The sequence below is a fragment of the Chlorocebus sabaeus genome, chromosome 17, assembly GCF_047675955.1.
Source record: "Chlorocebus sabaeus isolate Y175 chromosome 17, mChlSab1.0.hap1, whole genome shotgun sequence".
NCBI lineage: Eukaryota > Metazoa > Chordata > Mammalia > Primates > Cercopithecidae > Chlorocebus > Chlorocebus sabaeus.
Window position 1 is genome coordinate 51918159 of NC_132920.1, and position 16074 is coordinate 51934232.

Below are 16074 nucleotides of genomic sequence, written 5' to 3' on the forward strand. Positions count from 1 at the left end.
TGGCACTTGTAGCATTTTAGTTGACCAGCTTCCATTATACTTTATTTTGTTAACATATCCTAATTTCCTTGAGGTATTGCTCTGCCCCATTAACTAGAGCTGAGTGGAACTGTCAAGCAAGACATCTTATCCTACTATGGCCAGAGTCACATACTCGGGCTTTAAGAGAAATATGGAGCAAAAGGGAAGAGAGATAGGAAATGTTGAGATCTCAGTTCCCGTGGTGGCATTCTAAGGAGCCTGGGAAGAACACCTGCTTCTGAGACGCCCACCTGCCCACCTCCCTACCTGCCCCACCGCCCACCGCTTGCATCAAATGCTTTGATTCCTATGTATTTCTGACCCTGATTTTTCAGACTGTTTTCCACTGATTAGTAGGTTACCCAATATCTTCCCAACAAATTCCACTTTTAAAAGAACAGCTGGATTCTCTTATTGGCAACCAGATAACCTTAACTAATACATATACCATTTTGCTCTGATGTCCAAATTTTCAGTAACATAAGAATATTAGTTTATAATAGAATTATTTTGTATTATGAGATTAAATAATTTAAAAATTAAAAAGATATTTTCATTGTTATAATATCTTTCTTCAAAAGGGTTTAGAATATTTACATTTTACATAGAATTTTCTCAATAATGTCAAATTAATTAAAGCATCCCATATACATAAACACTTTAACCTCAATAAGCTATTTAGTCCATCTTCCTCCTGCAAGTGGTTTACAAAAACACCAGACTAGACTCTTCCATCCTGTAACAAAGTAGTCAGAGTTGTGTCTTTATATCAGACACACCAGAGGTCCTCTTTTCTAAATCCAACAATAGTTTCCCATCTCACTCAGAATAAAAGTCAAAGTCCTTACACTGGGCTACAAAAGGTCCCTCATGATTTGCTACCTAACCTCCAATACCTCTCTAATATCGTTTTCTAACGCTTACCTGTTCACACATATGCTCCAAACATATTGGCTTGCCTGTTAGGTTTCAAACAGGCCTCAGGGCCTGTGCATAAGCTCTTCCCTCTGGAACGTTCTTCTGACATTCCCGTGAATATCATGAATAAGAATTATCAGAAATATCAGATATATCTGGAATATTATCGGAATTATCAGAATGTTGTGTTATATCCATGGCTCACTCTCCCTTGTTACTATTCAAATGTTAACTTCTCACTGAGGCCTTCCCTCTCTAGTCTATATAAAATAGCACACCCTAGCTCCTTGCCTAAATGTCTTCTTCCTCGTAATACTTGATATCAGGCATATTATATATTTACAGTTTTATTTTCTGCCCTCTCCCCACCAGAATGCATGCTTCCTGAGGGAAATTATTTGTTTCGTTCACTTCTAAATTCTTGGTGTCTAGAAAAGTTGCTGGTAGGTAGTTGGCACTCAATACACAATTAATTGTTGAGTGAATGAATGAATGGACATATCTTTTTGGAGATTCTGATTTAAGTGCCTCTATTTCTTCATGTACAAACACACACATACACACACACTCCCATTTTCTCAGAAAGGATGTTGTTCTTATGCTTAATCTATAAGCCCACATAGTGTCTCAATAAGCAAAGGGGGGCAAAGGATGTAGAGAGAGCAAAGTATCAGAAATGTCTCGAAAGGCAGATTCTACTATAATAAGAAGAGTTGTGGTGAGAGGCAGTAGAGGGCAAAGACTCTTCATCTGCTAATGTAGTCATAAATCCAGAGTGCCAAGTTATTGAGTTGAGTTTTTGTTGCTTTCCAGAAATCACAGCTGGAAGTAGTTAAACATGCACTGGAGAAATGAGAGGGAGAAAAGAAAAAGGCAAAAATGACTTTAGTCATTATCATGTAAACCAAAAATAAATTTTAAGCCCCCCAAACCAACTGAATTGACCCCTCCTCTTAGGCAAGGGCATTCCAAAGTTAAACTGTAAAACTAGTTCAGGCCATGATGGGGAGTGTCAGAGATGTCTCATTATACCCTTCACCTTTTGGAATACAGACATAAGTAACCAGCATTAACATTAAAACAGAGACATTAAGACTGACAAAACAGACTCTGTAGCAATAAGACACCAAATTCCAACCTGACTCTAGTATAACAACACATGACAGATAGCCAGCTCTGAAAGAAACTGAAGTATTTTACCCCAAAATATATTAAATGGCCCTGAAAAGCTGTCTCTTATGGGGAAAATCTACATTCTGTAGAAAATTCCCTTCCTTTTCTGGATCTTTACCCTGATCCAGGAGAGTGCTAACTAAGAGTCTGTAACCTTTTTAGGTCTGCTAAGAAACATTTACAATCTTTTCTCTCTGAAGCCTGCTACCTGGAGGCCTCATCTGCATAATAAGAATCTTGGGCTCCACAACCACTTATCTTAACCCAGACACTCCCTTCTGTGGATTCCAGGTCTTTAGATAAGTTAATAAGTTAACTCTTTCAACCAATTACCAATCAGAAAATCTTTGAATCCATCTATGACCTGGAAGCCCCTGTACTTTCTTGTCTAATCTTTCCAGACCAAACCAAGGTACATCTTATATGTATTGATTGATGTCTTATGTCACCCTAAAACCTATAAAACCAAGTTGTAGCCTGACCACCTTGGGCACATGTACTTAGGACCTCTTGAGACTGTGCCCCAGGCCATGGTCATTCAAATTTGGCTCAGAATTAATCTCTTCAAATATTTTACAGAGTTTCACTCTTTTCATTGACAACTGTTTACCTCCATCTTAGTGCAGAGATAGTGATCAATAAATGTTTGACTTAACAGTCAAATATGGAGGCTACTTCTTCCCTAACTTCTCTTCAGCTTTCCTCAGCTCTCTTCCTCAAGCCTTCTTTTCTTCAATTCTATGCCATCAGTAACAGTCACGGGATGTATACTTGGACCAGAACCCTTCAAGGGCCTTTTCTTTCAGCCACAATTTAGAACAACACACCCCGCCTAGGTATCCAGTTTCTCCATCTGGAAAATGGGCATGGTAAGAACTTCACCCTCAGAAGATTAAGGTGAGATTTATTGAAACAATTCTTATAGATCCCTGGTCTGAAGTCTGACATCTATTCAATGCAATGGTCTCTGTTGCTATCATCACACTCACCGTCTTCACTTCCTCCATTATTGCTATGAAACCATCTTTGCAAAGATTCTGATAGTGAGAAAAATCTAACCTGGCTTACTCCACCTTGCTCCTAGTCTCACAGGCTGCTGGCTTCGCTCATTCCTAGGTGTAGGCCAAACCAACTATGGGAGGAATTTAGTTTATAGTCTAACCTTAAACAAGGATGATAATAAACCTTCCCAAAATTAAACTACCTTTGTAAAACTAATGAAAGTCCACAAGGCTAGGATTATAAGAGGGGCCAAAATTCTGCTAAGATGTTTAGCATATTTAAATGATTACCAGCCATTGTTCGAGAGGTCACAAGATTTGCAGCTTTTCCAATTACTGCAACAGATAACATCGCTATTGTAGAAACTAAGATTGTCTTTTGAGATTTTTTTTTAGACTTTTGTGTTTCTGACCACCAGCTGACTTCACTCAGATTCATGACCCAAGCCTCAACCAGTCCTGTGGCCCCTACCTAAAGACAGACTCAGTACACAAGGACTGTTTTCCATACCCCTATGATGTCATCCCCAACAAATCAATATTCCCCATACCCTAGTCCCCTGCCCAACAAACTATCCTTGAAAAACCCCTAACCTCTGAGCCTCCAGGGAGACTGATTTGGGTAATAACTCCATCCCCCAAACGGTGTGGATGACCTTGCATCAATTGAATGCTTTCTTTACTGCAATGCCATGGTCTTCCCAAATCGATTTTGTCTGTGCAACTGGCAGGAAGAACCCACCAGGTGATTAGATCTACAACCTGCTCAATTTCTCTAAGTACCCTACCACTTGAGCACTGCTAGACCATCTGCATCCAACATCTGTCTGTTACTGGTCCTTTTGAAATATTTTGTCATATATAATATTTCATACTCTAAGGTAAAGCAGCAAGGTCAGTCTACAGGCTCCATGCCAGAGCAGTACCATACTGCTTACCAAACTTCCAAAAGATTCCCCAACAATTTTGACTCTTTTCCTTTCATTGTCATTACATAGAAACGCAGTAATAATCATGGATCCCACCGTGAACAAGAGGGAAGAAATGTGACCTGTGCTACAGATCAAATTTTATGTTAACTAAAAATTTTCCCTCACAGCCACATGTCATTAATGTCCTAAACAATTACATTCAACTGGTAGAACATGGATTTGCATGACAGGACTTCCACATTGTAAATAGTCAGGAAATCTAAACTGACCTTGATGAGCAAGTGGTGAAGGCAGGGAACAAAATCAAGGTTCCTGTTCTGAGTCTCCTATTGACCTCTGAATGAGCCTCAGTAAGTCCCATACAATTGCTGGGCCTCAGATTACTCAGGTCCTAAATCTCTCCTACTCAGTGCCTATCAATCATCTGTGGTTTCATCCGCAAAGTGGAAGGCAGAATCATGGGTTCCTTTCAACTCTAGAACACTTGACGTCTACATCTTTATGAATGCAGTCAGATGTGCATGGGACACTAATGGAGGCACAAGGCTCATATTTTCCTGACCCTGTTTGTGCTGCAGTAATCACTAAATTTTCTCTTGAGCAAAATATGAGATGCACAGTCAGGAATTAGAATAAGACTACAGGGAAAACAAGGAAGCTAAAATTTATTCAGCACCTACCATGTGCCAAAATCTGTAGATATATTGTCTGAAATGACCTTCAAAACCAGTCTGTGAGATCAAGATCACATTCTTTATTTCACAGAGCAGAATGTGGCTAAGAGGTATTCATACCTTTCCAGCCCAGAATAGACAGAACCAAGCATTAGAACCCAGGACCACCCAACCAAAAGGCTCAGATCCTATCCATTTCCACAAACCTTCCCCAGTAGCTCTCAATTAATTAGGGTTGTTCTCATAGTTACATTTAAGGAAAAACATGTGTGAACCTAAGAAAGTTTGCCTATGGCTTGTTTATACATGATTTATTTTAATTTTGTTAATGAAGATATACCTCATCTTATTCCAAAAAGGATTTGAAACAGATTACAAGGATTAGTGGGTAAATATATAAACCTGGTCTTTGTCTCTTTTACCATGAAGCAAAATATTAAATATACTGCAACAAATTGGTAGAAATTTTGAAACATCATTTACTGAGAGGAACTAATAATGATGCTAATGAAAGGAGAAAAACTCATCCCAAAGAAAATGAATTATTTGTGTTGTCAGGAGTATTATAAACAGGACTAATTAATTAATATGAACATCGTTAACCTGCTAAAAAGCATCCCCACCCCACTTTCTTAGTGGCAAATATAAGAAAATCTAGGTACATTTAGAAGAAAGTTTGATGAGGAATTCAGCTGTTTTTGCCTGAAATAATTAGATAAACAAATGAAACTTTCTTTGTGTGAAAGAAGATAAAGTTTATACTTAATCTATCTCTGTGCCAAGGCACCAAGACTTTCATCCTCACACTTTATTAGTTTAAAATAAATATACAGTGGGCTGCTTTAAAGGATAGTCACTTGAGTATGGGAGGGCTGTGGGAGGACTTTATTCTATACTTTATAGAGCTTGACCCCATTTCTAAATGCTGAAATAAAGAGCAGGGCTGAAATCAGCCTTTGGCTGTAACCCTTAAATTGCTTGTTATGACTTTCATGAAAGCTGACTATGTCCCACAAGTAACCTTGGGTAATTTTATAAAAATCAATCAACCATCATTATTGCTACTTCCCTCTAAAATAAATAAATGAACACAACTTTTTACATGTAATCACCTCTTTCCATTAAACATCTCTTTTGTTTCTTTTAAAGGGAAGTAAAAGAGACTTTTAGCAGCTAGCTAATGCTTGCAAAGTACATCAAAATCTGCTTTTGGCTAACCCAACAATTAGTCATCCTCTATAACAACCACAAAATAATTTGTTGTTTTTTTTTTTAAGAAAACAAATACACAATTCTATTTTCCCCCTTACAGAAAAAAATTAAAGTATAAATATTTTACCATACAATACTAGTTTTCAAAAGAGTGGCTATACCTACTATCTTCAACTCTTTTTCATAACTGTCTTTTGAACCCTCTCTGGTCAGGCCTTTACCTGATGAACCTGCAAAACTGCTCCTGTGAAGGCCACAGATGGCAACCACATTGGTGAATCTAAGGCTCGGTGCTCAGTCCTCCTGAGTGACCAGCTACATTTGACACACTTGGTCACCCCTTTCCTAAAACTCCCTCTCCTCACTTGCCCAGCCTCTTTGTTTTTCTTTCATTTTCTCATCTCTATTTTAAAAATCCAGTGTTTCTATCCATCAGATTTTCATCATGTGTTATATTCTATACATTGTATTGAATCTCTAAAGAAAACCTGATAAAATGCGAAAGTGCTAGTAACTCATAAAAGAACAGAAGAATAAATTCTTGTATTTAGAAGTTTTGTCTTTCCTTCACTGGTATCTATTTTCATGTCTTCATTTTTAGCAAATCCTAAGAAAGCTCCCTATTGACTCAATGACAGTGAGCACATGGGACTTTTCTAATTAAATAGGTTAGGTATAAACCCACCTGGTTTTCCTCTTACTTCTTAGGCATCCCCTTCTCAGCCTCTCCTGCCTGATTCCTTCTGATCATCCCAACCACTGCCACTTGGTGGGCCCCAAGTCTCAGTCCTCTAAACTCTTTTCTTCTCAGTCTCTGTAGACCATGCCAGTTGTCCCATCTTGTTTTAATGTTTTAAACACCATCGTATGCTAATTGTCAATGACTCCCAAATTTATATCTCCAAGCCCTTGCCCTCAGCTCAAGATTCACATACCCAACTGCCTACTCAACATCTCTACTTGGATGTCTCATAGTTTCTCAACTATGAGTATCCATGAACTCGTTTCCTTGTCTTGCCCCACAGATCTTCCCTCAGTCCTTCCCATTCCATGAATGGTAACTTCATCCTTGCAACTGCTAAGTCTAAAAACCATAGAGTTAACCTTCACTGTCTCTCACTCCATAATCAATACTTCAGGAAATTTTATGCATTCCACCTTCAAAACGTCCCCTATAACCCAACTGCTTACCACCTCCACATCTACTTCTGGGGTCGAAGTCACTCTCATCTCACCCGTGGATTATTGTAACAGCATCTTAACTCAGCTCCCTGTTTCTGCCCTTATCCTCTACCTCAGGATCAATTCTCAAAACAGCACTCAGTGCTGCCATTGCTTCTTCTCATGTAAACCATATCATGTTACCTCTCTGCCAAAAATCTTCAATGACTCCCATCATACTTGGAGTCAAAGCCTATCAAACCCTACAGGACTGGTTCTCTCTGGCCCGATCTGCCTCTGTTCTCCCACTTGTTCCAATATTCCTTTTTGCTCCCTTGCCTCACAACCTTTGCTCTTGCTGTGTGCCAATATCCCCAACCACCACCTCCAATGTGTATTCCCTATCCACCTCTCCTGCTGCATTTTTCTCCATGGTACTACGCAAATTTAACAAAAACTATAATTTGCTTATTTTGTTTATTGACCGTTTTCCTTCTAGAAGTAAACACCGTGAGAGCAAGATTTTGGCCTGTTTTGTTCACAGCCATAGTCCCTGTGCCTGGAACAGTGCTGGCACATGGGAAATGCGGTAAGTGATCACTCAATACTTGTTGAATAACGAGGAGTTGAAATTATCAAAGTAAATGAGGTCTCCCAGGGAGGACATGTAGTGTAAGAACAGAAGAAAAGGTGGGTAAAGGTAGGGAAAGAACTGTCAACCATCAACATTTAAAGGCTAGAATAAGAAAAGGAAGTAGCAAGATTTGTGAGAGTGGATCAAAGAATTAGGTGAATTAGAAGGATCAGAAGGTTGTAGAGACACAGACTCAGGGAAGAGCCTTAAGAACTGTTAATGAGGCAGATGAGTGTGTCAAAACCTTAATGCTATTTTTAGGAAGATCAAGAGAGAAAGGGTGCACAGCCAGCATGTACTAGGTTCGGATGTGAATATCAGGTGATAAAATAAACCCAGGGAGAGTGATTCTATTTTTAAACAGAGGAAAAATGAGAGGTAAATGGAGGCAAGACCAGGGAAGGATCTGAGAACCACAATTCATTAGATTAATCTGTATCACCAAGTTAGATAATTCATTTACTTAAAGCTTGAACTATCTAAATTTTTAGATGTAAATTAATTTACTTTTGCATTGATTAACCCCCAATTCACCATTTTTTTCTTAAAAAAAATGTAGCAGCCTATATCTTCTTACCTTTCAATTATTAAATAGTCAAATGGATAGTTGAGGAAGCCTGTGGAATTCCCTTTCCCTGGAGAATTATAGACAATCATCAATTCAAGATGGACAAATCCTGCTCTGCCTGGGTAAGGAGAGCTGACTGAGTGATCTGGGCAGAGTTGGGGTATATCCCTGTACCTTACTGCAGTGTGCTGCTCTGGAAGCAGGAGCTGGGAGAAGGTGAGAAAGAGGAGGAAAGAGGAGCATTTAGAGAAGGCATCCACAGCTCAAAGAAACCTGCATTGTGACAGGGATGCACACAGCTTCCTTTGTTGGCAAGATCCGGATTAGACTTGTGCCTGATCCACTGGAGCAGAGCCTGGGAAGCCTTCGAGGTGGGCTTGTCCCCGGCCAGAGAGGCGGAAAATCAATTTGGCTGGCAAACGACAGCCCCCAAGAGCTTAGTCCACGCTCCATAATCCTATCCACAAGCAGCTCAGGAAATAGATGCCTGAGCCCTCACATATTCATGGGGGATGTGAGGCATAAATCAGGCTTTAAGGATTGGGGGCAAAGGGAATGGACTCTCTGGCTGGCTACTAATTAATCAAGCACAGAATACCTAAACCTAGCAACCTGGGATGGAGTCACACACACAGAGAAGCCGAGGCTGCTGCTGCTGCTGCTGTTTTTCCCATTTTTGAAAATTTCAATTAAAATAGATATCAGAAGAAATTTTCCCCTTTAGCTGATACTGCTTATGCATCCCCCTGTTCTTCCTTTAATTAAAAAACATGCTTATTGCAATACTTGCCAGAATCACTTTAACGGTATTTTAATTGTAATGTCTCTGCCTGATTAAAAAAAGAAAATATGAACTAGAAAGTGTTTGCAAAAATGTTCACAGGATACAGGAAAAGAATCAGACACCTCCCCAGAATGGATGCCACATACTAATCCCTTAATTAGCCTGGTACTGCAGTCAAATGGGCAATATAGAGAAATATATATATCTGAAATAAAATCACTGACTCAGAGCCACAAACAATAGCAGTTGGGAGAAACCGTTTTCACCAACTTGGATTTCCCTGGCAGGGTAGAGACCCATGCATCCAACTAAAAATGCTATGCTCAAGATAAGCCCATTAAATGTGGCCAGCCAAGTTTCCACTGTTCTTTACTAAAGGTCTCATAGCCTGTGGGAAATGAGTAGTTGGTCCAGGCTAATTGGCTTCTAGTCCTGACAATTCTATAGGGTTCCTTGTATTGTTTTAGGCTGGTAGTTCTCAAACTTGAACATGCGTCAGAATCACTTGGATGTCTTAAAACACAGACTAATGGGCTTCATTCCCAGAATAGGTTTACTGTAGAGAGTCCAAATTTGTAGTTGGTATAAGTTACCAGGTGATGCCAATGCTGCCGATTGGGGGCCACACTTTGAGAATCATTACTATCGGTAAATTAAGTGGCTGTTCTAGGTGTCCATAGGCTGGTGATGTCTGCTATCATCTAAAATAGGCTGAGAAAATACAAGCCTGGAATTAAAGAATAATTCCCTTAGTCACTCAACCAACATTTACCACTAGTTTCCAGACCCTCTGCTAAGTACTGAAATAAAAATGTGAAATAGAGTCTCCAGTTCCTGAAGGTCATGGTGAAGTTGAATTGCTCCTGCAGGTAAATGGAAATGTGCTGGTTTTAGTGAATTGTCCCACTTTAGAGAGGACCATAAGAGAATATAAAGACTATGACTCAGCTCTTCACTTTTTCTACAAAATATGAAACTCATTAAGGTAACCTTATAACTGTATTAATTCTGTACTAATTATAAAGTGTAAACAAATCTGTGGAAGACAAACTATACAGAAATATTAAAAGGAACTCAAACACTAAGATATAAGTAAATGCCTTTGTTATTATAGCTACCGTTATCAATTACTACCTAACTAAACTTTGATTTCCTTTCTACCTCCAGAAAACCATTACTTATTTTATCAACAAAGCTGCTGGCATTTAAGTGCTCAAGGCCTTCGGCTGTTCCATGGCTTTCTAAAAAGTCACTTAAAATCTCAAGAAGAAAGTCATTTCTAAGGAGAAATATAAAAGACAAAAAAAAAATCATCTTTTTCCCAAGGTCTGTACCAAGCATGTAAAAATCCCCCTAGCTACTAAGTTCATTCAGATAATCTTCCCTTTCTCTTTATCAAAGTTCAATTAGCACTGACCCAATCCCATTTTTGACCAGCTTGCAATTTGATACACTTCTCTAAGCAAGCTGTTTTTTCAAAAGATTCCAAATATAATTATTCTCTGAATACTATAAAAATGATTTGGCTATAGAATAATTGTATTTGAAATAAAAGCTAACAATACTTTTCTTATAGTATTTATTAATTTTTAAAAATGAGAATACAGTACTTCCTACCTTTACCTGACCCCAGGAATATTGTATAGAAACTATAATAATGAAATGCTCAGTCTCCAACTTATTTTTATCTATACAAGAATCCCAAATACAAAAGTACTTCAGATTTCTAGCTCCACTTCCATTCTGGATGAATAGGATATAGGGATCATTAATGAACAAATGAGATGGAGAGGTAAAGACAGACCAAGTCCTGCATGACCCTGTAAGCCATATTAAGTTTGGACTTGAACTTACAGGCTAATGGAAAGCCAATGAAAGGTTTTAAGTAAGGAAGCTTGAAACATTTATCTTTCATTACTGAAAATATTATAGCTTCTGTGCTAGGAAGGGACTGGTCCCTTTCAGTAGCATTTTTCATGTTACAATACCCAAGTTGTCAAGACATAAAACTGTAAATTGTTCAATATCTATGTTTCTGTCTGTCTGCCCATCTATTGAAAGCATGTCCTTTCTCATAGCAATGGCTTATCTTTCATTTAAGGCTAATCAAGTGTGTCTGGGACTGTTCTCTGGAGTAAATAATGTAAGCCATTGTCTGATTGGAAAAATAAGGGGTCTCAGAGCTAAGTGTCCCCCACATTAAAAAGCCTTTGTCTCTGATCTCCTGATACACAAATAGTAAATAAAATTGGTCACTGTCTGGACTAATCCACTAACATTTGAGGGTACCAGGAAGGACTCTGATTATAGAGAAATTCTCAACAAACATGAATCTGCCTCTTCAGGTCAGAAACTCATTTATTATTATTCATTCAGCAATTATTTCAGTACCTGTTTCATGCCTAGAGATAAAATGGTGCTGGCAATACAATACAAAGGTGAGCAAAAACAGATCTGGTTCTTCCTTTCTTCAGCTTACAGCCTAGACCTTTATAAGCCTTCAAAAAGGTAGAGGGAAGAAAAAATACACCCTGACACTCTATTTGTAAAGAATTAATATAAAAGTAATTCAAGTTGTTAACCAATTAAAAATTATATCAGTAACCCACTTAGCTTTGAATATCAGCAAGGTCCCCCTCCCATAAAATAAGTAACACCTACTTGTCACCAAGAAAAGTCCAGCACATGAAGACACCCAAGAGTTAAGATTGGACTTCAAAAAAACTCGGGCTAGCTCTGATGCTAACTTCATCAGGCTTCCTTTCTGGATAATAGCACAGACCAGCCCCTTAGAGGGTACCATGCCTGCCAAATAGAGGAAGAAACTTTACTCATTCCTATACAGCTCTTCCTCCAGTGAGCTGCACACACAAACAACATTAACATCCAGCAGGGGTTGATACAAGACATTTTCTCCCTACACAGGGAAGGGAATCACCATTCTTTCCATTTTGTACATTGATTTGAGGACCAGAGCCTTACCCAAAACCATAAAAGAGTGTGTGACTGACTCAAAATGGAAATCAGGCTTCAGTTTGCTGACCAAATTGCAATGAATCAACCTTGTTGTATTGTCTGCACATAAGCATCCTATCTTCTGGCTTGAAGGGTAGCTATGTTTTGACTACAAAAGAGGGCAATTCAGTCCATCTTTTATAGCCAACTTGCAGATAAATTATTTTGAATTTACCAATTCGCAACAATGTTACCAGCCCACAAAACCCTCTCATGTTGACCAAGATATTCTACAGTTAGAGAAAAAATAAATAAATTATTGTTGAATATCATATTTTTATCATATTTTTATGCCTGCCTTCAGATTTTTTTTATCCTAACTGGTAGCTATGAAGTCTTGAAACTATAGGCATAGGGTAAAATGCCAAGTGACTCACACAGACCTGATGCACAAAGAGATCACAAGTAATGGCTCAGGAAAGTTCTGTGTCATAGCATTTCTAGATAACTGCATTGGAAAGCATTATCTGAAGCATGCATCTACTGACTCTGAGGCTGGCTTAGTGCTAACTAGAAGCAACCAAGTATACAATCCCTGGGATTTAAAAACAAAAACAAAAAACAAACAAACAAACAACAACAACAACAACAACAACAAAAATGCTGTGCTAGGTTCATCATTTAAAACCTCACTCTGAAATCCCCAAATGCTTGTCAAGGATGAAGGAACTCTACACTGAACCTGACAGTGAGTCAGAAGAAGATGCTTTACCTCAATAAACCAAGAATATGCATTTCCATGCCACAGAAACCTCAGATGCAATGGACTCAAAAAGATCTGAATGTCCTCAAAATTGTGGACTAAAAAAACAGTTGAGAGAAAATGAGATCATGTTCTAAGCTACACCAGAAAAACATGTTTCTGTGAAGTCAAAGTAACAAGGAGAATGCAGGCAAGCAAATGGATCCACTTCTCCATCCGTCCCTCCCTCGCAACAGAAGGAAAAACACTTCAATATGCATTCTGAAGATAACAGAAGCAAAAGCAATCCAAGGTCTTTATTACCCAGCTAATTCTTTCAGTAATCCAGTTTCCTTTGTATATAGAAGCAGCCGCTATCTGTAAATAAAATTGTATTTGAAGCCTGATATTCAGCCATATCTCCTGTTATCTCTGACAGTCCAAAAGTAACAAAAACTAACATTAATTGAGTTCTTACTCTGGACCAGGCTGTGTGCTAATGGCTTTACAAATATTCCCTCATTTAATACTCAAAACATACATAGGAGACAGGCAATACATTGTGATATTGCCATGCAACAATGATAAATGCTTGTTCTCATTGTTACTATTATTATCATTATAGCCAGGCATCACCTTAGTAAGGAAAAACCTGAGACTTACAGAAGGTCTGCAACTTGCCCAAGGTCACAGAGCAGAGAAGTAGTGGAGCCCAGATTCAGACTCAGTTTCTTGTGGCTAGAAATACTGCCAAGCATTTAACTGCTTTAGTATACACCAGTAGACCAAAAAATAGAAAATCACATTAAAGGAAACCAGTGTGCTATTAAGCAGCAACAGAGACTGGAAACAAGTTTCTGCTCAGACACAAGCATTGTGAGTAGTAAGAAACTACAAACTGCCTTCCTTTTTTATTGTATATATTTAAGGCAAACAACAGGATGTTTTCATGTGTGTATGTGTATGAATAAATATGTATTATATATAATGAAGCAATTACTACAGTCAAACAAATTAGCATATCCATCACTTCACATAGTTACCTTCTTTTGTGTTGTGTGTGTGATAAGAGTACCTAAACCTAACAGCTCAACACCAAGGAGAGAGTTCATTCTCCCTTAATTGACCCTTTCATTAATCATTATCGTTACACTACTTCACATCAAGCTGCTTGATGACCAGATCAGAAAGAGATTCATTGCTTCATTCAGGAAATATGAATGTTTCCCCAACTACAGACCACAACCCAAGATCCTTGCCCAGGATGCAGAATGCTCTGACAAGAGGGTAACGTTCCTTCTTTGTGATTATGGCTCATCATAATTACTTGGAATAAAAATAATAAATTTTAATTCAGCAATGCCTATGGCCGTTGGGCATCTTAACATAAAAGAATGAAAATATAATTAACTAAATCAAGGCAATATGCCTATTTCCATCCCAGCTCATTAGTATTAATTGATTGGGTTAATTCTCTTTTGTGTTTAACGGTACCCCTAAAAATATTTTTTTAAAAAAAAAAGGGAGGGAGGGCACAAAGGAGGGAAGAAGTAGAGAGAGTAAGTAGACAAAAGTTTTGGATATTTTTCTAATTAAAGTGAAATAATAAATGCAGCTGAAGCTCTTATCATGGTCACAAAAGAATCTGCTATTTTTTTAAGTTTGGGAGTCAGCATAAATTATGACACAAAACATTGGGGACACTTCTCAACTGCCCCCCAAACATTTATGATCCTCCCTTCTACTATGTAAGTCATATGTGTAAGGAAAAAATGTCAATTATATTTTATAGATGAAAATACGAGTAAGGCACAGAGAGTTTAAGACCCTTGAGGGTCCATAAAGTGTTGGTTCTCCTGTTGTATGAGCCTCGTCTTCTACATATCAGGATGCTGGTTTCCATGAATGGAAAAATAATATAGAGGACATAATACCTTCATAAAGCGGTTCCAAATGCAGTTCTTAGGTGATCTAGTTTCACTGTTACTTAACAGTAATCCTTTCAATATATATATACTTCATGTAGAATGTATTCTTTGTAATATAGAAATGGCTGAGAAAGTACTTCCACTATAATTTCATATTTTGTTTGTTAAAATCTTTTGAAGAAATTATTTTTTGGCTTGAAATTTCTCAGGCTTTATCTAAGCCTGCAGATGGTATCAGAAAAACTAAAGAAAATTTCACTCAGCTATTTTTCTGACACTGTGAATGTATATGAAAAAGATAGGGCTGGGCGCAGTGGCTCAAGCCTGTAACCCCAGCACTTTGGGAGGCCGAGATGGGCGGATCACGAGGTCAGGAGATCGAGACCATCCTGGCTAACACGGTGAAACCCCGTCTCTACTAAAAAATACAAAAAACTAGCCGGGCGAGGTGGCGGGCGCCTGTAGTCCCAGCTACTTGGGAGGCTGAGGCAGGAGAATGGCGTAAACCTGGGAGGCGGAGCTTGCAGTGAGCTGACATCCGGCCACTGCACTCCAGCCTGGGTGACAGAGCCGGACTCCGTCTCAAAAAAAAAAAAAAAAGAAAAAGAAAAAGAAAAAGATAGTAACAGATATTTGGAGAGCGAGTTGCTGTTGTTGTTGTTGTTGATGATGATTATGATTATTCAATCCTATATTTGAAGAGCTCTTTATTATCTTTCAAGTACTTTCACACATATTATAGACCAAGGGAAGACATTAAAAGAGGTTTACAGCTATGTTACATTGACCAGATATTTGAGAGTTGTAGTTCTTCACCAGTGAAGACTTTGGTCAAATGCCTTTTAGAAACAGAAATATAACTTACAAACAGATTTTATATTCCTAATAATTCATCATAATATGCATATATATAGACAGGTGTGTATATGTACATATTGTGCATGTATATATGTATATGTGAATATATATGTAAGTGTATATATGTGTACATATACAAACATACGTGTGTGTGTGTGTGTGCAATCATTGAGAACTAAGGACAGTGAAAGTAAATTAGTTGGGAAAAATGGTATTTAAGAGAACAAGGGTTTAAAATATATACTTCTTAAATTTCACCCAGGACCATTTACTTGTCCATTCTTTCTACAATCATCACATAATTTTTGAGACTTCGTCATGCATCAGGCAATGTTCTAGACCCTGAAGAGACAACAGTAAATATATTGATGAAATCCTTTGCCTTTTTTGTTCTAGTAGAGGAGACAGACTATAAATAAGCAAGTAAATTGATAATATACCATGTGATGATAAGTACTATGAAGAAAAGTAAAGCAACATCAAAGGAAAAAGAGTTCTGGGGGATGGCTGTAA

At 38.1% G+C, this 16074-nt stretch overlaps 1 protein-coding gene across 1 annotated transcript in view; it reads right to left on the bottom strand.

Moving 5' to 3' along the window:
• Nucleotides 1-16074, bottom strand: part of PKHD1 (PKHD1 ciliary IPT domain containing fibrocystin/polyductin) — a 455948-nt gene that overhangs the window by 308592 nt on the left and 131282 nt on the right.